This window comes from Grampus griseus (assembly GCF_964374135.1).
Source record: "Grampus griseus genome assembly, chromosome: 2".
In the NCBI taxonomy this organism is placed as follows: Eukaryota; Metazoa; Chordata; class Mammalia; order Artiodactyla; family Delphinidae; genus Grampus; species Grampus griseus.
In genome coordinates this window covers 46152235-46176981 of record NC_139018.1, presented here as the reverse complement: position 1 = coordinate 46176981, position 24747 = coordinate 46152235, and the positions used below count along the sequence as shown (strand labels likewise).

The 24747-nt window shown below is 44.5% G+C and overlaps 1 protein-coding gene across 7 annotated transcripts in view; it reads left to right on the top strand.

Annotated features, from left to right (window-relative positions):
- The window catches only part of SAMD4A (sterile alpha motif domain containing 4A), a 235440-nt gene that overhangs the window by 109794 nt on the left and 100899 nt on the right, over window positions 1–24747 (top strand). Inside the window, exon 1 of one of the 7 annotated variants that reach the window (XM_082647074.1) lies at window positions 23977–23995. The exons of 5 other annotated variants lie outside the window; for them this stretch is intronic. The gene's annotated coding sequence lies outside the window, so the exon portion shown is untranslated. Of the gene's footprint in view, window positions 1–23976; window positions 23996–24090; window positions 24111–24747 lie in introns of those variants that run through there. One more of the 7 variants, XM_082647070.1, reaches the window with a different exon arrangement.

The window sequence follows — 24747 nt, the reverse complement described above, 5'->3', positions numbered from 1 at the left end:
TGATAGACTGAGATCTGAAGTACTGAACCAAGGAAACTAAGTCGATTTTTCAATCCAGCTGGAATTTTAGGGATTCAAGTTTTCAGTCAAAGGATCTTAAGATACAGTGTGAACCTCCACACCTCATAAAGCACCATCAGATAAGTATACACACACGCACATAATGTATATGCCATAGACATCTGTATATGCACTTATATATATATAACATATACACGTATATAACTAAAAGGCAGTATATTATATATAGACAGGTATATATACTTTAAAATATATAACATATATACTTTTATATATAACATACTAGATATTTTAAAGTGTATTTATTTTATATAATAGATTATATATATTTAAAATATATAGCATATATACTTTTATATAAATACAATAGTTACTTTTAAGTATATAGTATATATTATAGAAAGTATATAGTATACATATACTTTAAAATACATAGTATATGTACTTTTACATATAATATACTATATATTTAAAAGTATATACATACCTGTATAGTATAGACTTATATATTTATATACTTATATAATATATATCCTGTCTTTTCATTTTTCTTTCTGTTTAGCCAAAAGCACAGCTACTTTTTCTTTCTGTCCTGTTTACAGCAGTGTTACTCACTGCATCTTATGAGGAGGCTTATCCAATAGTCTGTAAGATAAAAATTAAGCAAACCAAAAAAAAAAAAAAATACATCTTCCAAATGGCAAAAAAAAAAAAAAAAAAATTAAGCCCAAATTATCCTTCAAAGTCTTAGGAAGGCATCAAGTTAGAGACCGACCTACAGTTCCTCCCTAGGTCCAACTTGGTCATTTCCCCCGTCCGTTATTGGAATAGATCATTAGCTGTTTCTTTGGTTGAGCCTCTGATGAGGTACAGAGAAGCCCATTGGATCCACTCGGCCATCAAGCTGTGCTCTTTTCCCTCTGACAAGTGCCAGATGTCTGTGGCATGCTGGGGTAGTCAGCTGCTCTCTTGTGGGCCCTCCTCCTCCTCCAGTCAGTTCAGTTGGAAGCCAGTTGAGAGTTGCTTGTTGCCAAACCTGTTTATGCCAGTTGTACTTTTTCCATTGAGGACATGTAGCTAAAAATTATGTAAACAGATATATATGAGTGTGAAAAGGAGAGGTGTTTCTATGAAAACTATACTGTTGTCTTGAACAGACTTGTCAATGATGAATTTGATTTAAAAAAAAAACCAAAAACTGTAGCCAAATTAAGTGTAAACAAGATAATTCTAAAAGATTAGGGGAAAATTTATAGAAATCTAGGCAGCTTCCCCAGTCAGATGGCTTTTCAGTTGTTTGGGGGTTGTTTTCTTCTTTAAGAAACTAAACCTGAAAATCATAGTAGATCTCTGGTTTATACAGGAAAGACAATTGGGAATTCCAGACAGTTGGACCCATCATCAAAGACAAGGCATTGCTCCTGTACCAAATTTGTGAATGAGTGTACGCTCATATATTTAAATATCTATGAATAAATGTCAGTTGATATATATAACAAGAGTATCATTTTTATGATTCCATGCTTTAACCAGTTTTTTTTTTTTAGATTGTCAACCCAATCCAAGCTACTATATGTGTTGGATTAGAGAGTTTCTTTTTTAGTTGCGGCATGTTGTGTAAAATATACATGTCTACTGAGCATATCAAGATGCTTACACTATGTGATTTACAAGAGAGCTGAGCCAGGCTGAGGAGAGAGCAGACACACCTCCTTTAGCACCCTCATCCAAGGACACATGCTAATTGAGGGAAACTGTAGGCTGAACCCTTTGCACAAGCTCTCTGGAGCTCACTCACTTTCTGTCTCCCATCCTCTCTCCCCTTCTTCCTCTCTCCCCTCTCTACCACCTCCTGTTCTTCCTTCTACTTCTCTCTCCCTACGCAAATGTAGTTGAGGTCAAAGAACTCTGAAATAAATAGGGGAGAAACCATTTGGAGTTGAACGACAATATATTTCAAAGCACTTGTTCCAAGAAAGATAGGATCTTTGGCTTAAAACGGTTTGAATATATGTTTATTTATGTGAACTCAGCAGAGAGAGAGAGAGAGAGAAGGAGAGGGAATTCCTTTAAATAATGAGCTTTGATTTATTACAATGTGGCTTACGTTAGATGGTTTAGGAATATACCTATTTCTCATGAAGTGAGATCAGGATATAGCGAAAGAAGTCTTATTTGAAGTGTCCTAAAATCCAGTGTGTTTTAAGTCATTTTTTATCCTCTTTGGTCTAAAAACATTGTGGAAAAGACCTCCCTCTATTTCTGTGCTGTGTCTAGACTCTGTATCAGAGCGCAAACAACTGCAGGAAAAATGTGAGAATGCCTGTGGATTCCGGACATGTTAACAGAGGTATCTGAGAACCTCAGGAAGAATAATATTTTACAGTGAGGTGGTTGTCGTCTTGAACAATAGAAGCCATATGAATGTGCTTTAATTTATGCTAATGTGGAATGCTTAAAATCATAAAACGGGTATGACGATTGGGTTCCTGTTCACCCAGGGAATGTGGCTCCCAAAGATAAGTACGCCAGAATATGAACTTCATGGGAAAGCATGAATCCACACACTTCCAACAAGTAAGAGGCCATCCTTCCTTTCAGTATTAGCTCTTAGGGGTTTGATTTTGATAGATTGTGAGGTATTTTATTCTAGAGCATAAACCAGATGCTTCTCTCAAGGTAATGAGGAACAACTGATGGCTGCCAGATAAACAAGAAAAGAAATGTTTCTCTCTGCAGTTCTGGACAATAATGCAATTTAATGGCATTTCACCTGAGTGGACTTTTAAGATGGATGGAGTTTTCTTTTGCTTCTCAGGGCATAGATCCAAATTTGGAGCAGATGGTGGAAAAGATGGATGGCCACAGAGATCTCCAGGTGAAATTGGGTGGATTTCCTCAATCCTCAGTAATTCCTGTTTGATCATCGTCCATGTCCATCTCTCTGACCCTACATAGTGGGCCCTGGTTTCTGAGGATTTTCTGTGTCCAGAATAACGAAAATGTGCTGACTAAACTCTGAACAGATTGAAAGAACTCCTCACCTGACATTTCAGGCTTTTGGAAGAAAGGGGCTGTCTCAACCTGGAATCTTGTTTTCCTTACTTCGAGTAATAGTGGATTTTCTTTCCTCGCAATAAGAAGACACAACTGGGCAGGTTGTGGACCCTAAAGCTCAGGGAGTGAGTTTAAGAGACAAATTGCTTCCACTGTTGTTCAGGTGAAACCTAGTAAAAGAGAGACTTTTGGGCTCTTAGATTAAGTCTGGTGAGAGACTCGAGGTCCCCCGTAACTAAGCAAGACAGAGAGTTAGAGGTTACCCCAACTGTGGCATAAGGCATAAGAAGCAGCAGATGATTGTGGGAAAACCCCAGAAGTGTTGTTCTGGGCCACTGAGGTCAAGAGGGGACCCTCAAGATCAATGGAAGGAGGGACCTATGGGAAGTACTAGGGACAGCCATGCTTTGTGGATTTAATTAAAAAATGTCTTTGTGAGGTCCTTGATCGATGGCCTGATATTCTCATTAACTTCCATGTTAAGGTAGGCCTAATTGACGTAATTGTTTTTGCTCATACTGGAGACTCTCCTGCTAACCCATTTGTATTTATTATTTTTCCTGTGGTTGTAATTAGCCTCCATTCAGAGCCAGATGCCTCTGATTTATAAATAGCGTATATTGTCAAAGGCACTTAACTAGAAGGACAAATGATTCCCACTTAAGATGAGAACTTCTGTGTGATTGACAGAGTGAGCACTAGCCTTTTGGTTGCCATAGGCCTGCAGACCCATATGTGCCCCCACATGGTGGAGGAATGGAATATACCAGCAGACTAAAAGCTGGCAAATCACAGGTGCTTAAGACCCTGGAAGAAAGTGCCCCAGAGGTGTACACTTAGTTTTAAGCAAAGCTAAATAAGTGTGACATTTTCGATGGGCCTTCTCCTCACTTGAGCAGAATGACAATATTTTACTAGTCAACCAAGAGATAAATCAAGATTTAAACCAACTTCTCACCTATCACGCAAAGCTTAACCTCAGTAGTTATTAAAAATAAATGGGATTTCAAATAGATGTAGAAGCACCTATTTTATTTCCAATTTCATGCTCTTGTATTTTGCAGTATGGTTTTAGATCTGTTTGTGAAGGCTGAATGGGGTAAAAACAGCCTGAGAAACAGCTGGGAGGGGAACAGGCTTTCAAGTCCAAGACAAAGTCCAGGCTCCGGGTTCAGCTGTTACCAGCTCACCAAGTGACCTCAGCCCAATTTCCTCACCTTGAACATGGAAACAATAATGCTTACTGTCTTCTTATGGGATGCAGTGATATCTGTGACTGGCATCATTAGTGGCTTTGTGCTGAGAGATGAGGGTAGAACCCCTCGTCTCTTCCTCAGGGACCATGTGTGGAGATCAGGGCTCCAGGGCCAGCAAGGGCATTGGCTTTTATCCTCTCCCTAGTCTCCATGGCAACTGCAGTATTGCTACCCCAGGTCATTCTGATTGAAGAGTCAAGGAAAGGTGCATGCCACGCCTCCACATCCTGACATTCTGCTGGATGACCTGCTCTCTTGGTCACCTTCTCCCAGCCCACTGTGCTGGTGACTTGGAGGATGTCTCCATGGTCCCCCTCTTTCTTGCTGTCACCTGCTATTTGTTTCACCAATAACTGTGACTTCCAGGTGAATAGTAATTCTGCACTGACAGTTTTTCTCACATCCATCACTTTATTTTCTAGGTAACGTTTACTGAGTCCTTACCACGTGTAGGCACTGTGCTTACACTTCACTGCGTTATCATTTTGTTAACATGAGAGAACTGTGGATAAGAGAGGTTAAGAGAGCCCCCCGGACCTGACAGCTGCTCCATGGGGGCCCCCTCTCTCCCGAGGCTGCAGACACCCCTCACCCTGTGTCCTTGTGCCTTCTTGGTGCAGTTGTCCTCCAGCTGTTCTCTCTCCACCCGGCTCCCTCCTGTGGCCACCAGCAGATGGATCTCCCCATACCGTACCATGCTCTTCAAAAACTGCCACTTGTTTTTTCACGCACCAGCCCTTCAAAAGCTGACCTCGCGTGTCTTCGCTCCTGCTTTCCCCAAACCAGTTCTCAGCAACAGCCGAAATATTCTCTTTCCTAGTTCCTAAATACTCCTGTGCGCCTGCACGTGCGCCTTCCTCCACCGGAAACAGCCTGCCCTCATCTCCATCTCCCTACTTCCGCCCCATCCTTCAGGGCTGAGCACGGATTGGGAGCCTGTGCTGCCTTCTGTGACTGGCTGGACAAGAAACCGTTTCTCTTCCTTCTGAGTTTTTGTGGTACTGGCTGTGTAATCGCTCAGATGACGTGGTAGATGACATGAGGCCTGGCTGCGTACTATTCCTTTCTCTGGTCAAGATCCCTAGAAGGATCTTGTCCACAGGCGAGAAAGCCATAAAGAAGTTACTGGCAGTGTTAGGGCTGGAGTTCAGTTTCCCCAAATCCCAGACCGGTGATTTTTTTCCTGTGATAACTTTTTACCTTCTGTCCTTCCTTGCAGGGCATAGACTTTATCCTGTCTATATTTAAAGTTCATGTAGCGTCCAGCGTAGAGGCTTGTATCTAGGGGATAGTCAGTAACTATTTGTTGAAAGAAAGCAAATGAAAGAAGATAGGAAGAAAAAAATAGTAATAGCTAACACTGACGTGCACTTCTATTTTAATTTTATTTATTTAAGTTTCTTTTGTTTTCTTTTTTTTGTTTGTTTGTTTTTTGCGGTACGTGGGCCTCTCACTGTTGTGGCCTCTCCCGTTGTGGAGCACAGGCTCCGGACGCGCAGGCTCAGCAGCCATGGCTCACGGGCCCAGCCGCTCCGCAGCACGTGGGATCTTCCCGGACCGGGTCACGAACCCACGTCCCCTGCATCGGCAGGCGGACTCTCAACCACTGCGCCACCAGGGAAGCCCTCTTTTGTTTTCTTTTCTAAAATTTTTATTGGAGTATAGTTATAGTTGATTTACAATGTTGTGTTAGTTTCAGGTACACAGCAAAGTGAATCAGTTATACATATACAGGTATTTTATTTTAATTTAATCCCCTTTCTAGTTTACTCCCTATAACATCCCTATGAAATAGGTACTGTTATCATCAGCCCCATTTTACAGGCAAGAGAGGTAAGTAACTTGCCCAAGGTCACAGAGCTGGTGAGTGACACTTATCAGGACCTGAACCCAGGGAGTCTGGCCCCCGAGTCTGTGCGCCTCCTCTACCGTGTTCCCCTGTAGGGTCAGAGAGGACTGACAGACAGGGAAGGATACAGAAAGAAGCAGGGAGCTCAATTCAGTGTCCAAGATGACTGAGCAGAGGAAATTTAGATTAGGCTGCTGTGTTTCATCTTCCTTTAATTTAAACTGAGAAGAGGCACCACTTACAAGCCAGGGCAGTGGCCAGGCTGCTGAGTCTGTAGCTGCTGCCTGGATCCCTGTTGCAAGGTAATTACTGTGAAACTCCCCAAACACAACTCCACATCTTCTTCCTTATAGTCTCTTCATTATAGGAGACTTAGTCCAGGGTCTGTTAAGGAGTCTACATGCCCCCAACTCAGAGTCCCTTAGAGAGGGGAAGGTTGCCACTTTCTCCTCTGAGGCTCCTTCTAGAACAGGGGTCCCCAACCCCTGGGTCCTGGGCTGCTCCCCATCGCTCGCATTACAGCCTGAACCGTCTCCCACCCCTCCAGTCCGTGGAAAAATTGTCTTCCCTGAAACTGGTCCCCGCTGCCAAAAACGTTGGGGACCGCTGCTCTAGAACGTGTGCTTTCCGTGGAATGCTTTCTTAAAGAAAAAGTCATAGACTTGAAATCACCACGACTAGAAATGAGTAGCTTATATGTCAAATTCAGCGAAACAAGCAGATGAAGAATATTTAATGGGGGCTTTTATCGTTAGAAGCGACCTTGACTCTTTTATTTAAGCCCACTGTTAATGTGGTTGGTTTTTGGTTTTTTTTTTTAACATCTTTATTGGAGTATAATTGCTTTACAATGGGGTGTTAGTTTCTGCTGTATAACAAAGCGAAGCAGCTACACATACGCTTATATCCCCATATCCCCTCCCTCTTGCTTCTCCCTCCCACCCTCCCTATCCCACCCCTCTAGGTGGTCACAAAGCACCGAGCTGATCTCCCTGTGCTATGCGGCTGCTTCCCACTAGCTATCTATTTTACATTTGGTAGTGTATATATGTCCACTCTCTCACTTCGTCCCAGCTTACCCTTCCCCCTCCCCGTGTCCTCAAGTCCATTCTCTACATCTGCGTCTTTATTCCTGTCCTGCCCCTAAGTTCGTCAGAACCATTTTTTTTTCTTTAGATTCCATATATATGTGTTAGCATACGGTATTTGTTTTTCTCTTTCTGACTTACTTTACTCTGTATGACAGACTCTAGGTCCATCCACCTCACTACAAATAACTCAATTTCGTTTCTGTTTATGGCTGAGTAATATTCCATTGTATATATGTGCCACATCTTCTTTATCCATTCATCTGTTGATGGACACTTAGGTTGCTTCCATGTCCTGGCTATTGTAAATAGAGCTGCAATGAACATTGTGGTACATGACTCTCTTTGAATTATGGTTTTCCCAGGGTATATGCCCAGTAGTGGGATTGCTGGGTCATATGGTAGTTCTATTTTTAGTTTCTTAAGGAACCTTCATACTGTTGGCCACAGTGGTTGTATAAATTTACATTCCCACCAACAATGCAAGAGGGTTCCCTTTTCTCCACACCCTCTCCAGAATTTATTGTTTCTAGATTTTTTGATGATAGCCATTCTGACTGGTATGAGGTGATACCTCATTGTGGATTTGATTTGGATTTCTCTAATGATTAGTGATGTTGAGCATCCTTTCATGTGTTGTTGGCAATCTGTATATCTTCTTTGGAGAAATGTCTATTTAGGTCTTCTGCCCATTTTTGGATTGGCTTGTTTGGTTTTTTTTGATACTGAGCTGCAACGTGGTTGGTTTTTAACTCGACCCCCAGTAGCTGTTAGTATTTCTGCTTGTGATAGCACCACTTTTTTCTCACACACAGAAAAGTCTAACTTAAACTTGTCATAAGCTTAAGAGCACATTAGGGGAAGTAGCCTATCACTTAGGAGATTGGAAAGCTGATTTCGCAAGCGTTTAAAGCACATTTTGCACCAAGAATCCTAAAGTGAATTGAATACTATTGCAGATATGATGAATCAGAGCAGAACCATGTTTAAGTGTGTGCTGTATTTTGAGGGATTCCCTCCTGCCCCGCCCCTGCGAGATGAAAAGCACTGCACTTCCTATATGAGGAAAAATAGTTGTTTATGCCCCAGACCAGTAACATGATTTTGTGGCGAAGTTCTGAACGCATTGAGTGTTTGTTGTGGCCCAACTAAGACAACTTTATAGATTAATGAAAAGTGATTTATTCTTTCTTCTGAACAAAACATTTAGTTCTCTCTCTGCCTCTTTGACTCCAAACAAATCTGTCTGGTCCCATCCCTTGCCCCCTGTCCCCACCTGCACCCCCCTCTTGTAGATGTCATGGTACATTTTCGTGACTCTGATCCTGCCTGTTCCTAATAATTAAGGGCTCTCTGAGCAATGCGAAGGTAGGTTACTGTTCATCCGGTTTCTTGCAAGAACTGCGCATGTGTGATGGTAGCTTTTCACCTAAAAGACTAAAACACAGAGAGAGTCCAGGAAGCAGGGAATGAACAGGCCAGGTGACTTGCTCTTCTTAGCTCCTGCAGGAGCCCAGATCAACCCTGAGGGAAGCAGAGCTGGGTTTACGACTCTGTACTCTATGGTTTACCAACTTGTAACCTTGGCCAAAAGAGTGAGCCTTTCTGAATCTCGGTTCCCATCTGTAAAATAAGGATGATAAGGCCTAGATGCAGGGTTATTGAAAGGATTGCAAACACTGGATAGCAAGTTCCTAGCACGGGTATACGATGATTGATAGGAGTTTTTGTTGTTGTTATTGCTGATCTTGCCATCACTGTCATTACCGCTGCCTCTATAAGCAGCTCGTGCGTTTGGGAAGAACAAAGGGGAACTTGACTGCTGACGCCTCGCGTGCACATAGCGCACAGCTTTGGTCTTCAAAACTACCTGCCTTCCCTACTGCAGCAGCTGAAGTTGCTCCAAAAACAACCAAAGTAGGGACTTCCCTGGTGGTCCAGTGGTTAAGACTCCACACTTCCAATGCAGGGGGCGCGAGTTCGATTCCTGGTCAGGGAACTAAAATCCCACGTGCTGCGCGGTGCGGCCAAAAAGGAAAAAAAGAACCACCAAAGTAAACATAAAAATCACAGCCACATAGGGATGAAAACAAAGAATGAGGTGTTTCCTCACTCTAGCAGGGGATCCCTTAGCCGAGTGGGTCCCTTCTTCCCCCCCTTGTCTGCTCTCTTCTACCTACAAACACGCAAATGTTGACAGGCACCCACGGAGCATGTGCAGGGTTTGGGGGCGAACTGTAGGGGCCAACGTTGAATCAGACATGGATTCTGTCCTCAAGGAGCTTACCTGCTACCAGGAAAGAGGAAACGCCCATAAACATCTTGAAAGTTAGGAAGAAAATGGTAGGACCGTAAGAGAGATAGCACTAAAGGGCTATGGCATTTAGGAGGAGAGAGAAATGTTAGCTGGAGTTGGGACATGCAGGTTTTATGAAAGAGGCATCCTAGCATCATCATTAAGAACGCAGATTCTGGAGTTGGATCACCAGGTTTGAACCTTGGCATTTTGCTATGTGGCTGCGGCTCCTTGAGTGCTTGGCTAGGTCACATCTCTGTGCTTCTGCTTCCTCATCTTTAAAATGGGGATAACGATGGTACCTACCTCTCAGGGTTGTGGCAAGGATTAAGTGAGATAGGTAAAGTGCTTAGCACAGCGCCTGGCACACAGCGAGTCCCCTGTTAGTGTTTGTTAAATGAATTTGCCAAAGGACAGCTGTAGATTTACCCTTCAAGGGAAGGTGGGTGGTGTTCTTCCACATGGAGGGTTGCATGAGCCAAGGCAGAGTCCACACTGAGGCACGGGCTTGGGGAAGGTGAGAGAGGGGGAAGGCAGCTTGGGATGAGACCATGGGGGCTCTTGAGTGTCAGGCCAGGAACCTTGGACTTTACCGAAAATGTGAAATGTACTCAGTCTTCCAGAATTCAGTGTGTGTGAAAGCCAGAATCTGAACCTGTCTGAGGGTAGGTCTCCACATCTCAGTTCCAGTGAACCTGGCGATGAACCAGATGCCAGTGGCCGTGAAATCGAAGCTTGGATTATCAGGCCTGAATTGACACCTCAGGGAAGATGTGCAGCAGAGCCCCAGCAGGAAGTTAAAAGTCAGGGACGAAGAGGTGGGAGGTGCAGAGGCATGGCAGGGTTGGGGAGGGGGGTGAGGGCAGGAAACATTACACGTTGCCCCCAACTATTGCTTCCTTTTCGGATTACAGATTTTTTTTCTTTAGCGTATAGTCAGCTGTTTCGTTGTTGTTTTATTTCTTTTAAGCCTCGGGATGCACACAGCCATCTTTACTCTCTTTGCTAGGGTGGCGGGGAGGTGGGAATGATCAAAACCAATCACAGGGTACTTTGTTTTCAGTCATCTGTGGTGTTTCGCTGTGTGCGGGCATGGAATCTGTCACGCTCTGCCCCGTCCTCTCCGCACTCATAGCTGAGTCAGTAGGACTTCAGAAAGGGCTGCAGAAAGTCACAGAGCCCCTGAGAGGATGCCTGTCATCTTGGGATTTGTTTTTAAGTGAAAAATTGGAGGGTTGGAATGCCTTAGGTTTGATTTGCTTTCAACTTTAGCTGTGTAAAGGCTACATTCAATTTTTAAGGAATCGTCCAAGTTACAAGAGGATAATACAGTTAGCCCTCTGTGTCCTCGGGTCCCGGAACTGCAGATTCCAACCTGTGGATAGTGGGGCCGACTGTATTGTTTTTTAAGTGTTATGGGGATGTGGGAGCAGTTCCTAAGACCACATGTAAGTCATTTAAAATTCTTTTTGGAACAAGGTAAAGCATGATAAATCTATATATGTACCAAATCAAGATCAATTTCCATAAAAGTCTGTCTGTAAAGTGGGAACAATGAAATGATAAAGTGCAACTATAAAGTCATCTGTGGCTCTGAAACCTGCTATGCATCTTCCCACAAAGTGACTGAGAGTGAAATATCACTGTATTAACTGTTGGAAGAGAGATCTTCCGGCCCAGGCTGCATTGTGCCTGCAGCTGTGGTGCACCTGAGATCTAGAATGATCTCCAGGGAGGTGCCTGGGGCCATTGCTCAAAGGTTCCCTTGCAAGCTAGGAAGGCAGACATGCACATTCAGGAATGGTGGGGAGTGTTTGCTGATGTGAGCTTTAAAGGCATCTTTTCCATCCTCCTCTGGTGGCTCTTTTTCAGAGCATTGTATTCTGTTCTTGGAAACCACTGCTTATCCATCACATCCTTGATGAAGAGTGAAGTTTGCCCCCAGCTGTCTGACGGCCAAGTCACATCAACTTCAGTGGGAGTGACACATGTCCAGAGGCAGAATTTGGCTCTTTCAAACTTAGGCCTAAAGGTCCTGATTAATGTATTATGTAAGAAAGAGTGAGGTCATAGAAACATTCAGTCTCCTACCTTGAACCAAAAGTTATCCTTATTTAGTGCTTCCAAAGTTAGAAAACAATACAGGCAATAGACGCTCCCTCAGGATCCGTGAAGAAATAATGGCTGTCTTGTTCTTGACTGTGGGTTTTGTGATGGTGTCAGCAAAGCAGGCTGCCTGTTGCTTTTAGCACTTGAAGTTTGGACTGGTTTCATTAACCCTCATAGCCCTCTTAGAAGGAACATTTGGGAAGTCCATTGAATCCCCACCTGCTGTGAGGGTGCCCAGGCATCACTGGGGGAAGCTCTACAGTGGGGCCCTGGACCCTGGGGTGAGGGTGGGTGGCTCTGTGGCCCTTGGGAAGAAGCAGCGGCCTCTCGCCTGGCAGCCCTGCCACTGTGCGGGCCCTTCAGCAGCTGAGTCTAAGAAGAAATAGAGTAACGCTTCTCTCGGATCATCATTTTGGCTGGGCTAAAGGTAGATCAAATTTCACCCTTAAATAACTGTCTTCTGTCTGTGTAAACAGTCACAGCCATTACTGTTAAACTTCAAACCTCAGCCCATGGATCTGGATTGCTTTCTTTTTCAGACCTTAACTCCGGGGACCACTCTTCCCTGCGTTCTGAAGGCTCCGATGCTATGTGAGCAGGCAACCTACTCTCTGAGTCTTAAAAAGCCATGCTTAGGGCACATGCAGTTAAGGAGGGGAGGTGTGTGAAAAATTCATTCACTTCTCCCCACTGGGACCTAAATCCATTTTAGCATTCCACTTGCATCCAAAAAGAAATGCCAAAATGTTAAAGCATGGCGTTCTCATTCTTTTCAATGGGAAGAAGAGGTTATGCAAAGGAAGCTTATGTCCCTGCAGAAAGAGTGAGAAGAACCTGGAAAGAGGTTTGCCTCGTTTAAGAAGTTAATATATTCAGTGGCAGCAAAGATGCTGCCAAGTCAATCTAGTCCATGTTTAGGGAGAGAAGGGCAGGAGTTTTGCTGCTCTTCTAGGTTGCTTTTTGGATATAAATTCTCTAAACAAGTAAGAATGCAACAGCAGCTTGCTTAAAACTTGAGAAACAAAAGAAAAGGCAGTGGGTAATTGATTCTGTTCTCCAAAGGCCCGTTTGACACTGAGTGGATCCTGGCTTGGTTTCTACCATACAGGTGTTTAGTCTCTGCCAGCAGGAGGACACAGATGGAGTCTACCTTTCTGCAGATGCCTTTAAATGAGAAGGAAATCCATTGACACATTGTCATAGTGACAGTGCGGTATATCCCTTAGCATCGATGTAGCCATGCCCCAAATGACACCCAAATCAATGGGATGGGAAGAGATTTTAAAAGAAGGCACAGCGTCCTCTACCATGGAGAGCAGCTTACTGTATACCCAGGAAGCCACGGAATCTTTCTGAAGTGTTTGCTTGAGGGCCAAACTTTAAACTTATTCCTTAGCCATGCATTAGGTCTGATTAAGCAACAGGGTGAGAACATGTGAATTCATGTTTCAGCAGTGAAGAGCTTCAAAGTCTTGAGTTTGTTACCAACTGTAAGATTTAGGAACTCTGTGGTTTAATCACAGTGATTGCTTCTGGTAGCAATTCAATCAAGCTGTCATATCGAATGCAGTTTTATCAGCTTTTGTCTGGCAGGGATGTTTACCAGCCAGGATTCCCCAACACAGTGTGTGCTCACTGCATTTATGAAAACGAGGCTAGAGTCACCCCGTAATATCAGTGAGGTCACCTTAATTGGCCTGTTTTAAGGCTCTGTGGCATGGGGACATCAGAGCCCAGGGAACAAGCGAGTAGTCTATTAGGAAGATCTCATAAAAGCGTTTCCTCCCTTGCACGGTTTAGAAAATTCAGCCCTCCAGTTAGCGTCTTGCTCAGGCACAAACCTTAACCTAAATATAGAGGGCTAAAAAAGAATCCTTCCATGGTAGGGCTCCCTTAAATTAGCTCAGCTAATCTATTCATCTGTGTACTGACTCGTGCCTAAACATTGGAGGCCAAATCCAAAAAAAGAGAAAGCAAGCCTGTGGCTCAGTCCTAGGAAAGATGTAGAACAACTGAGTATAATCCTGGACAAAGGAGCCCCTGAATACTGCAGCAGGTCCTTATTAGAAAAGAGATAGGCCGGCTCTTCGTAATCACCCTTGTTCGTTAACTGCTCACTTTGGCTTTACAAGTGCTTTTGGCGTATTCACAATTCTCCATTTATTGTGATTCTTCTCAGTTTCAATATTTCTACCTTGCTGGGCTTCCCAAAATACGCTCAAATAAAAATTTTCTTAATAGATAGCCAGGATGACAGTGTTCTAGATCTTCACCTCTTAAACCTAGGAAGCTATTCTTAAGACAGAGGACAGCTAAAGATATCTGGACTCCAATTTCCTTAGCTAGAGTGGCAAGAGGGAGCATGCCAGGATGCAGAAGAGGTCCCCGTGGTCTAGAGCCTTGCGTTATGCATTTTGCTTCCCACTGAAGCCAGAGGCCTGTGTGTACCTGCTGAAACACTGCCCATGACCTGCTTGAATTCTGGCCACTTTGTTATCCAACTTGTTATCTTCTAGCAACTTCCCATTTCTCTGTGAAAGCCGGCTAGTGGAAGACACCTGAAGAAGAAAAAGTCAGGACAAGAGAAGGTGTTTGGAAGTGGTCAAAAGGTAGTGCAGTGTGTGTGAGAGGGGCTGTGGAATTGTCCTTGAGGAGCTATCACTGGTCCTAGCAGTTTTACCACACTGTGTAGTGTTTGGGTAACTAACGGGTCAGGGTGTTAGAATCCTTGTAATTGGATGGATCTATGCTTTGGGCAATCTTTGGAGAAATACATTTTATGAATGCTTCTATTTAAAGAGAACAAAACAATAACCAAAAAACGCCATTCTTCTTACCCTACCTCCCCCACGCACATAGCATTCTGATGTGGTTTATTCCTGAAACTGACTCATTCAGCTTTTCTCCTGGAAATTGTCAGTATGTACGCCTGGTTAATGGAGAAAATCAGTGCACTGCCCAGGCACAATGCCATGACTCATTCCTGGCATTTCAGGGGCTTTGTAATGGAAATCATAGCTCCAAGCTACAATTCTTACCAAGTGGATGTGTGAATATTAATGAAACAAAGCAAGGTCTCTGGTCCTACTGCGTAACTCTTGCCATAGATTCAGTGTCTGCTCATGCAGTGGAGGTTCTTCTCCATAACCCATGCTTGCTTGAATACCACAGTGTTGTTTTAATTAGTCTTTTAAAGCACAGTAAAATATTTGGCTTTGGTGAAAGGAGGAAATTCTCTCATATGTTGAACTATTTGGTTGAAAGGGCATTTTTGTCTACTGAATTAGTCTCCTGGGGTTTATACTAGTCTCTGAATTCTTTTTAAATTGTCTCTAATGACTTGCAGCCAAATATCATTCATTTATTCTCTCTATCCCTCTATCTCTCTGTCTCCCTACCTATCTATAATTGTGTGTGCATGTGGCACGTTTATTTACACACACACACACATATATATATATAATATACAGTCTACTGGGAGAGCATGGATGATTGAAACCCTGGATAATCCCAACCTTTTATTTTACCTTCTGCTTGACCCAAACTTGTCCCCAAACATTTTTCAAGTGTCATTCTCCGTTCTTTGTGCTATGTAACATTTAAAAGTAGTTAAAAATACAAAAAATAGGCAGCAGGAAGAAGTGGGGGAAACAAGGAAGACAGATACTCAAACGCTTATTTTTTACTGACTTGGGTTTGAATTTTGGGTTTGACAGACTGGTAGGACTTTGTGGAAACTCACAGATGAGCCAGGTGCCCATCATTCTTGGAGATTGGGACTGAAGGTCAATTTTTTTTTTTTTTTTTTTTTTTTTTTTTTGCGGTACTCGGGCCTCTCACTGTTGTGGCCTCTCCCGTTGCGGAGCACAGGCTCCGGACGCGCAGGCTCCGCGGCCATGGCTCACGGGCCCAGCCACTCCGCGGCGCGTGGGATCTTCCCGGACCGGGGCACGAACCCGTGTCCCCTGCTTTGGCAGGTGGACTCTCAACCACTGCGCCACCAGGGAAGCCCTGAAGGTCAAATATTTAAAGTTGGCCTTTGGTGATTCTTATATGTCTACAGTCCATTGGACCAGGAATATTTGGGCGCTGCTAATTGGAAAGTAGACATTGAGGAGATATTTTCAGCAACAGAAGAGAATGAGCAATATACCTGATAACTCAGCCATTTTATTCTAATCTTGTCTTCTCTAACAATAGGTCCCTGCTATATGCTCTTAAAATACAAGTGCTAATATTATGAGAAATGAATTACATGAAAAGTTACAGTCTAATCTTTTCTAAGTGTGCTAAAAATACCAATGTGCAACGAAGAACATTTAAACTTTCTTCCCTTTCCAGATGATGCAGGGTCCTAGGCAAAGGCTGGATTTCAGAGTATACCCTGAGGCCTGAGCCTGAGTGAAGCTTTTAGCTCATAGGAGTAAAGATCTTTAGACAAGGACTTTCAGAGCAAATGCCTTATCATTCCACTTCATGCTGACTTTAGATGTACAAATCATGTTTGCCATGTCATTCTTTGGAAGTGGCTGGTGATGGAAGGGTATTTTTTTCCTTATGAGGAAACCGAGGCACAAGAGATTACATTCCTAGGCTGAATACCTAAGGCTGTGACCCTGAGACCCCGTGTGCAGTTGGGAAACAACTTTCAAGCAAGCTGTTTCGTGTTGCTGGTTTCCACACGGTAACTCTTCCACCTGTTTCTCCTTACCAGATCCACCCATCTCTCAGAATGTCTGAGGGGAAGTACTGCTTTCTGTTTGATAGCCTTCAGGATTTGACAAGAGGATCTTGTCTGCCACCTGAGGTAGAGAGGACAGGATGGGACAGTGACCTGGAGGATTTGGAGGCAGAGATGGTGGGACAGGTGTGTGTGTGTCCAGAGAAGATACAGTGTGTGTGTTCAGAGTCCCGCTGGGCCACGTTCCCTTGTGTGTGTACGGTTCCACAGCCCTTCACCATCACTCATTCCCATGTTGTTTGGTGGGAAACCTCACCAGCATGTCTGACATCACTGTGTATTTCTTTAGACAGAAATCTTTTCTTAGGCTTTATGGAGCTGTATAATAAGAACTGTGCAAGTGAAAGAGTAGCAGTCTTAATACAACTGCCAGCTTTTCAGTTTGACAAAAAATAGTTACTTCTGAGAAAAGAAAACTTAATAAGGCAATGCGTGGAGAATTGGGCCTTAATAACTACCACTCGCTTCTGAATGCTTCTGCCGTGGAGTTGCATCGTACCAAGGTGGTGTCATTTTGAGGTCTGTGGCTGAGAGACTTGGGTTGTGTTTGTCCCCGGCCTGTGAGCAGAGGTGATATTTAGGGTTGTAATGCGGGTATTGAGGCCTTTTTAGTGTATGATTACTTTTTGATAGGGTTATTTTAAGGGAAACTTAACTAAATTAAGTTACTTAAATTTAGCCACATTTGTTAAATATCCTTTTCTGGCAAATTGAAAAGTGATTTAGTTGAAACAAGATCCAGAAACTTCTGTTCCAACACATTTTTCAGTTCATCATGTTGAAGTTCGAAGAAAATCCAATCAAAGTACCCAGGATCACTGAGACCTAATGAAGCAGTTTATATTTTTACTTTATGTTTTTGACTTCAGAAGCTTGTGGCCATGTAGAGTAAAAGAAACCTCATGCTCTTAATCTTTTCAGTGGACGCTGCCAGTGAGAGTGTTGTTATTGTTAGATAATCATAATGGTATGTTCTGGAGGCTCTTTCCCCTCACCCGACACACCCAACTCACTCACACCCCGCCAGCAGAGCCAGAGAAAGGAGAATAAAGCAGTGTCTTATTTGCTTTTAGAATCTGATTCTCCATTGCTTTGGAGACGTGCTGGGATGTGCGCTTAAACTATTATTAAATTTCTGATGTCCGTCCAGGACATTTAGAGTCATTCGTAAGAAAAACTAACAAAACAGTGAACAGGTCAGGCCTAGCGGTGCAGACCTTCTTCCAGCAAGCCTTAGCCTAGCCTCACAGCGAGAGGCCAGAGGACAGCAGCGCCGGGCTGGGGAGCGGGGATTAAGCCTGCACAGAGGGCCTGGGGCGCATTGCTTCACCTCCACCAGCCTCAGCTTCTCACCGCCTGCCTAGTCACACTTGTCTTGAAAATTAGATGTGATAATGTTTAGATAGAGATTTTTCCAACTTTTAAAGGAAGTCCTCCACAGATGTTAGAGATTCATAACCAGAGGTTGAGGAGGTAAATGTAATTATGTGTGCATGTTGATCGTTATGTGTGTGGGGCACCGCTGATTTTGGAAAAGTTTTTAGTCACTTTTTGATGGAACCCCAAGTGAAAAATATTCAGGGAGACCAGTTCAGCAGTTCCCTTACGTTTAAACAAAGTGGAATTGGAAATCTCCCCAACGACAAGCAGTAGAAGTAAGTTGTGATGGACCACTGCTCCAGATGATGGAAAAAGATTTATGACGGATGCAATACCCCACTTTAAGAAGAAATGCAGAGCTCTCGAAGAGAGCTATCATGACATCCAGTGTTGGTCACAGGACTGGCCTTACAGGGAGGGCAGGGGCGAATATTATGAATACCCCTGAGGTGGGTATTCCATTAAAGGGGCGTGTGGTTCAGGAATCCCTGGGTGAAGAAGGAGCCCTGTTCTCATCCCCCAACATGGGCTTTAATGTCTGAGGTCGTAGGGAGCCTGCCGCATGCATGGGAGAATCTTGAGGTGTGAGTTTATAGGGAGAGACGTCTGTAAGTTCTACCTATTCCCAGGACTCGGAAAGCAGCAGAAGTAGCTGGGGCTTGTTCAGTGCCCTGTCGGCCTCCTGTCTCTACTGTTTCAGTCCATTTGCTCTCTTCTGTGACCTCTTCACTTCCCAGGCCAGGTCTGTACAGGAGAGAGTCACAGAAAAATAGAATGAGGTGGTTTCCTGAGGGCTGTTGAGTGCTGGTGCCCATGGTAACCAAGGGACACACACCGTATGTGGACCCCTAGCTCTCATCCAGTGGCCATCCCAGCACACATCCCACTGAAGGCTCATCTTGTGAATCTCTCTGACATTTCCCAACTCCTGGTCACCCTGTTGATATTAATGCTTACTGATCATCACTTGTATTTTAAGCATTTACTTTCGTTCCAAAAAGTATTGAAGATGGAGTTTCTCAGCACACAGTCAACATCCCATGATGTTCTGTTCCGGATCTGTACTCTGACTGTGGCTGCATTCTTCAAAAGATAAATACGAAAGATAATGCAATGGAGAATAAATGTGTGCCAAATTAAAGCATAAAAGGAAAAAAGGAAGAGCAAATTTCCACTCTACTCACAGGATAGGCCAGCCCTATTTTTCAGGCATTCGGTGACTTCTGTTTAAGCCAGGCTACCTAGTACATAGGCCTGTTGGAAAGGAAGGAAACGAATGAACAAGGAAAAACCCCGTTTTCAGCACTGCCGGCTACCTGGATCACCAAGCCTGTGTTCTTGGCAGCCAGCATATCGTTTTCTTCCGTCGCCAGCCGCTGTGCACTGCTGTTAAAGGTGGGCCCTGCGGGGGGAAGCTGTGTACCCAAGCGAGCACCCTGCCTGGTTCTCCATGGATGGAAGTATGTGCTGATGCTCTGGGCTTTACAGGCTCAGGCCCCAGAACACTGGGGGAGAGCTGTCGTCTCTCGGAGTCACAGCCATCTCCCTCCCGGGGTACCCCTGATGGGGATGGAATGGCAGGTAGATGGCAACTGATTCTAGGATACTGTAGGGTTGGCCTAAAACCCGGGCACAAGTGGTTGTGAGGTAGAACACAGTCGGAGGCGCAGGACCACGCCAGGGTTCAGGCAGGGTCACAGAAACCCCCATTTCTGTCTAGGAAGGCCCCTGAGGGTGGCGGCGGTGATGCCCGAGCCCAACACAGTCACATATGGATCCTAAATTCGTTACTAAAAGGGCTCATTCTGGGAGAGGTTGAGGAGTGCTGGCGGGGGGCTGAGCCTGAGATTGGGAATCCAGAGTGACCTTTTCTCTATCAGCTTCGTAAACTTCTATGATTCTTCCACTGAGAATCGCTTCTCAGTTTGCTTTATTCCTACCTCAGAGGCCACCACACACACACTCGTCTTGCAGCAGAGCTCCAAAAACACTCCTCTGTCTGCATAGTTTTAATCAGAAAATTTAGATTACTTCCTGCAGGTTGCCTGTTTCATGAAACATGAGGCACAGGAGTCCTTGAGAGGACTGTTTAAGTGATCATTTGAGCCAAAAAGAAATCACCTTTTTTGTTCTTCAACGCAAAAGGCTTTCCCAAGCCACCTGATTAAAGTTTAAATTGTTCCACACAGGAGCATGGGAGGCATGTCTCCAGGTATATCCAGAGGCGCACAGTCTTTGAATAAGTGGGGATGTAGGAGATCTGTAGGGAATCCCCGAGGCCACTAGACTCACAGAGAAGGGATTTTTCAAATCCTGTCATTTGAAACTCCAGGCAGATTACTGGCAGAGAAAACAGAGTTTTCCAAAGTCAACCCATCACTGGCTCAGATTTTAATAGAAAATCAGGAGTCGAGAAAAGTTAGAAGGTAGAGACTTGAAAGTCAGGCCTGGTTTTAATTTATATGTGGTTATTCTAAGCAGTCAGAGAAGCACCCTTCCCCCAATACCCCGTCCCAGGCATAAACTGCTCACCCATTATAAAAGACAAATTAACTTTTTTTAAGGGTGCCACCTTAAGGGTCATTAATTTAGTAAATTAACTGACATTCCTAGAAAAGCTCCATGGCTTGTGTCAGTAAATATTTACCCAGCTAGTGACACTTCAAATGGCACCCCAAAATCTCTGGTCCACTTCCAAAGGGTGAGCAGTTTACTTTCAGGAAATGGATTACTCACTTGTGGAATCAGACCAACACCCAGGCTGCTCAGTTTCAACATCCTTTAAAATGCAAAAGGAAACTTTCCCTGCCTCAAACTTTCAAACCTTTTCCAGATGGTCCGATAGGGGCGAGTGCTTCAAGCCCAGCGAGGCTGGTCTAGCCGGGGTGGCTGAGCCCCCGGTGAGGCTGGCCACAGGCTGCTGGTGTGTTCTGGTGGGTGGCTGACAAGAGGCATCCCCGAGTGCCTGGAGAGAAATGCCTCCTGTGCCTGCCCCGTTTCCATCTGCCAGACACCCACAGAAACGACGGAGATCTGTGTAAAGGCCAGAGCGTGCTCAGCTGGGATACTGCCCCCACTCCCACCCCTCCGCCAGTTGCCTCTGCTGGTTTCACTTCTCAGCCGCAGCTGCCCACAGCTGTCTGGGAAATGGATCTGGGCCTGGGGAAGCAGCCGCAAGGTGGGTGGGATGGGATAGGTCATGTGTTTTGAACCTAGACCTTTCTGTCCTGGTAGCCAAAACAGGCAGGCCTTGGGCCCGTTCTGTGAGCCTTTCGATTGGCGGTTAAGCTGGGTGCCTCTGAAGGAGACCCTGGGGAGACACTGAGGACCCTGGACCAAGAGGATGGTGGCCAGGAGGCCATGGGGTCTAGAAATCATATTATCTAAAGATGATGGGACTTTCCCGGCGGTCCAGTGGCTGAGACTCTGCACTTCTACAGCAGGCATGCAGGTTCGATCCCTGGTTGGGGAACTAAGATCCCACGTGCCGTGCGGCCCCCAAAAAAAGCTTATTAGAAGGAACTGGGGAGTTTTAGCCTGAAAAAGAAAATCTAGGGGGATGGCTATCTTGTGAAAGGGGAAGTCGATTTTTTATTGTATATTTTTCATTGTAATAAAATAGACATTACATAAAATGTGCCATTTTAAAAGTTATATGTGCTGTTCTATTACATGAATTATATTTATAATATTGTGCTACCATCACTACTCTCCATTTCCAGAACTTTTTCATCATCCCAAACAGAAACTCTTTACAGTTGAAACAGTAGCATCCTTCCTCCCTCCCCTGAACCCCTGGTAACCACTATTCTGCTTTCTGTCTCTATGAATTTGCCTATTCTAGGTACCTCATCTCAGTGGAATCATACAATATTTGTCTACTGTATGGGGCTTCTTACACTTAGCATAATGTTTTCAAGATTCATTCATGTTGTAGCATGTGTCAGAATTTTCTTCCTTTTGGAGGCTGAATGATATTCCATTGTATGTATGGCCCACATTTTGTTTATCCATCCTCTATTCTCTATTGATGGATTCTGGGGTTGCTTTTGGTCATTGTGAATAACGCTGCTATGAACACGAGCGTACAAGTATCTGTAGATTTATTCTCTGTAGTTTCAGAAAAACTGACCTTTGTTGAATGGAAAGAAGTTGCAGAGAGATGGATTAGGGCTTCGATAATTCTAGCTCTCTTTGATGGTGGAAGTGGGCTCCCCGTGCCTAGGCTCAGCCCAGGTGACCATCAGGGAGGAACAAAGGTGGGAGGACCACAACTAGTAAAGGAAGGGCCAAAGAATCTCTGAGGGCCCTTCCAGCTCCAGAATTCTGTGATTCTCAGGCATTCTCAGGATGGCATGTGCATCCTAAGGGAACCATCTGGAGAAGAAGAAAGTGGTGTCTGGCCAACTTTCCCCTGGAAAAAAAAGGAAAGTGAAATGGTAAATTATTTATCAGTCAGGGGAGGTGACTTGCTGCACTATCTCTGGCTGGACTTGAGATCAGAGGCTGATGATGCTGTGAAGCTCAGACAAAGGCTCTGTTTCGTCTTGGGGAGAGCTCCCCAGAGCTCCTAAGAAAGCTCCCTTGCACACTAGCATCTGGGGGTGGTGAGTGGGGGTGAGAGGGCCAGGGTTCTCAGCACAATCCCCTGATGTCTTCCCAGAAAGGAGGGCTGCCCCTGGGAGACCGGAGCCCCATCTTCATGTAGGCTGTGTTGGTCCAGGTCAGGGCTGAGGGAAGGTGGAGAAAGCTGGACTGGGGAATATCCGACAGTGAATGTCAGCTGAGGTGGGGATGCCCTGGGATCCAGCACAATTAGCTTCATTCTGTTACAGTTGGGGGTTTTCTTATCATTAATTGGGGAGGCCTAGCCAGAGAATTCCAGTATTCCACAGTGAGTTTAATTGTGGGTGATTTCATTCTGCCCTTTTTATGTTGAAGCCAGGGGCTTGCGTCATATAACAGTGAATTCAGGGAGATTTTTATTTGCATGTGAATCATCGCTTTTCCAGCTGAATGTCACTTACTTGGAATTTTCATCTGATTTTGTTTTTGTTTTTGCTCTTGGTGTTTTTCCATCAGGCTCTTTGGCTAACCAGAAAAAAAAAAAAAAAATAGAGGAAGGGCTCAATCTGACTGGAACAGGGTTTGAGTTGGCAACTCCAAAAGGAGAGTATTATGAATGTGAAAAAAAGAAAACGGATGCTTTATTTTGCTTTGAGGGAGGGACCGAGGCCAAGTCAAATTGAGAGCTCTAATTTGGGAATGGTGTTATTACAGGTCATTGGGAGTTGGTTACGCTCTAAATTGGGAGGCCGGTCACATGAGGAGGCAGCAAAGACAGATCACATGGGGGACATTGGGACTCTTTTACAATGAAGTTTTATTTTATTTACTACACAGTTAAAATGCGCTTCTGTTGTGTTGAGAAACCAAGTCACCTTATTGGCTGGTGAGCGCTCCCTGTCTTGGCCCATCAGTTGTTTTATAAATGAGCTCGTTCTTCCCATATGTGTGCTTTCTGAGGCTTTATTTAGGTACTGGAATCTGTTCAGTGATGAGTAGAGCAAGCCATGTACTGAAGGTTATATATCTGTTCTTCACCTTCACATGCAGATCTTATTCTGAGGGTCTTGCTTCCTTTTCTTCCAAAGGCTCTACCCATTTTAGATCTCAATCAAGACATTCTGGTAACTTTAAAATACATATATGTGTGTTTATGTGTGCGTGTATATGTACATATCTATTTATTAGATTATCTATTTATTAGATTATCTTTCATTTTATCAGTACTGTTACTGTTAGCTTGCAAAATAAAAACAAATACTTGTTAGTTGGGTCCTGCCTCACCATGGGCCATTAGGAACAAAGTATTCTTCCTACCCTCAAACTGCAAACTCTTGACATTCTTGGCACCTTGGGGATGACCAAGAACAGTTGTGTGTGGTATAACTGCTCATTTTTCTTGGAGAATTAAGTCAGCGTTCTTGATATATAAAAGGCCTGAGTAGTTAGCCGTGTTTGAAATAAAAACAAAAAAGCAGTCCAGGAAGAATATCAGGAATTCAGTGTCCCGTGCAAACAAGTTGTGCTCATGGTCCTAAATGAGACACGTTACTAAGGCTGTGACACAGAGTCTGCTGGTGCTTCGGAGGCATGCGGACTGGCGATAGTTGTGATCGGAGTTAGGAATAGAAGGTGTGTGGAAACTTTCTATAAAAGGCAGCCGGGTCCCCTGGACTGGTGTGGACAAGCGGTCAGGAAGCTCCGGCACTGTTCATGGCCATACTGGGGTATGGCTGCCTGACCTTGGGTGAGCTTCTCTGTGCCTCAGTTTCCCTGAAGCACCATATTGGTTTTGGGAGGGGAGGATAAGGACTTCCGGAGATGTAGGAGATGTGAGATGTGATCAGGTAGATGGAGGGAGCTTGGTGTCACGGGAGCTCACATCAGGCCTGTGTCCCCAAACAGGGTGGGGCTGCTAGTCTCCTCAGGCATCATCCACTCTGGGTGACATCACAATACCCAGCTGGACACTCAATAGTGCTGACCTGTGCCCAGAGGAGGAAAGAAAAGACAGAGGACAAAGTGGAGAGGGAGGAGTTGAAGCAAACCCTTATGTGATCATCCCATCAACTCACAACTTTTTCACGTAACATCTGGTTCAAGTGTGACGTGTTCAGCCCCATACAACCTGTACAGCGTCTGCGCCCTCCCTCCCAAACTCAGCAAAATATCATCGTCCTCTAATCAAGAGAATTTTGCTCCTGTTGCTGCATGTGTCTCGTGGTTCATTGTCAGACCCGTGAGTTGATAACTTCTTCACTAAACGGCTCTCCGGTAAGCAACCGTTTAGAGGTAATGCCCTGGCTTTGTGGTCCAGGCTCCTCTGGGTCTCCTGCAGACCCCTCTCCACCCTCCTCCTTGGGACTGCACAGAACTCTGGGAAG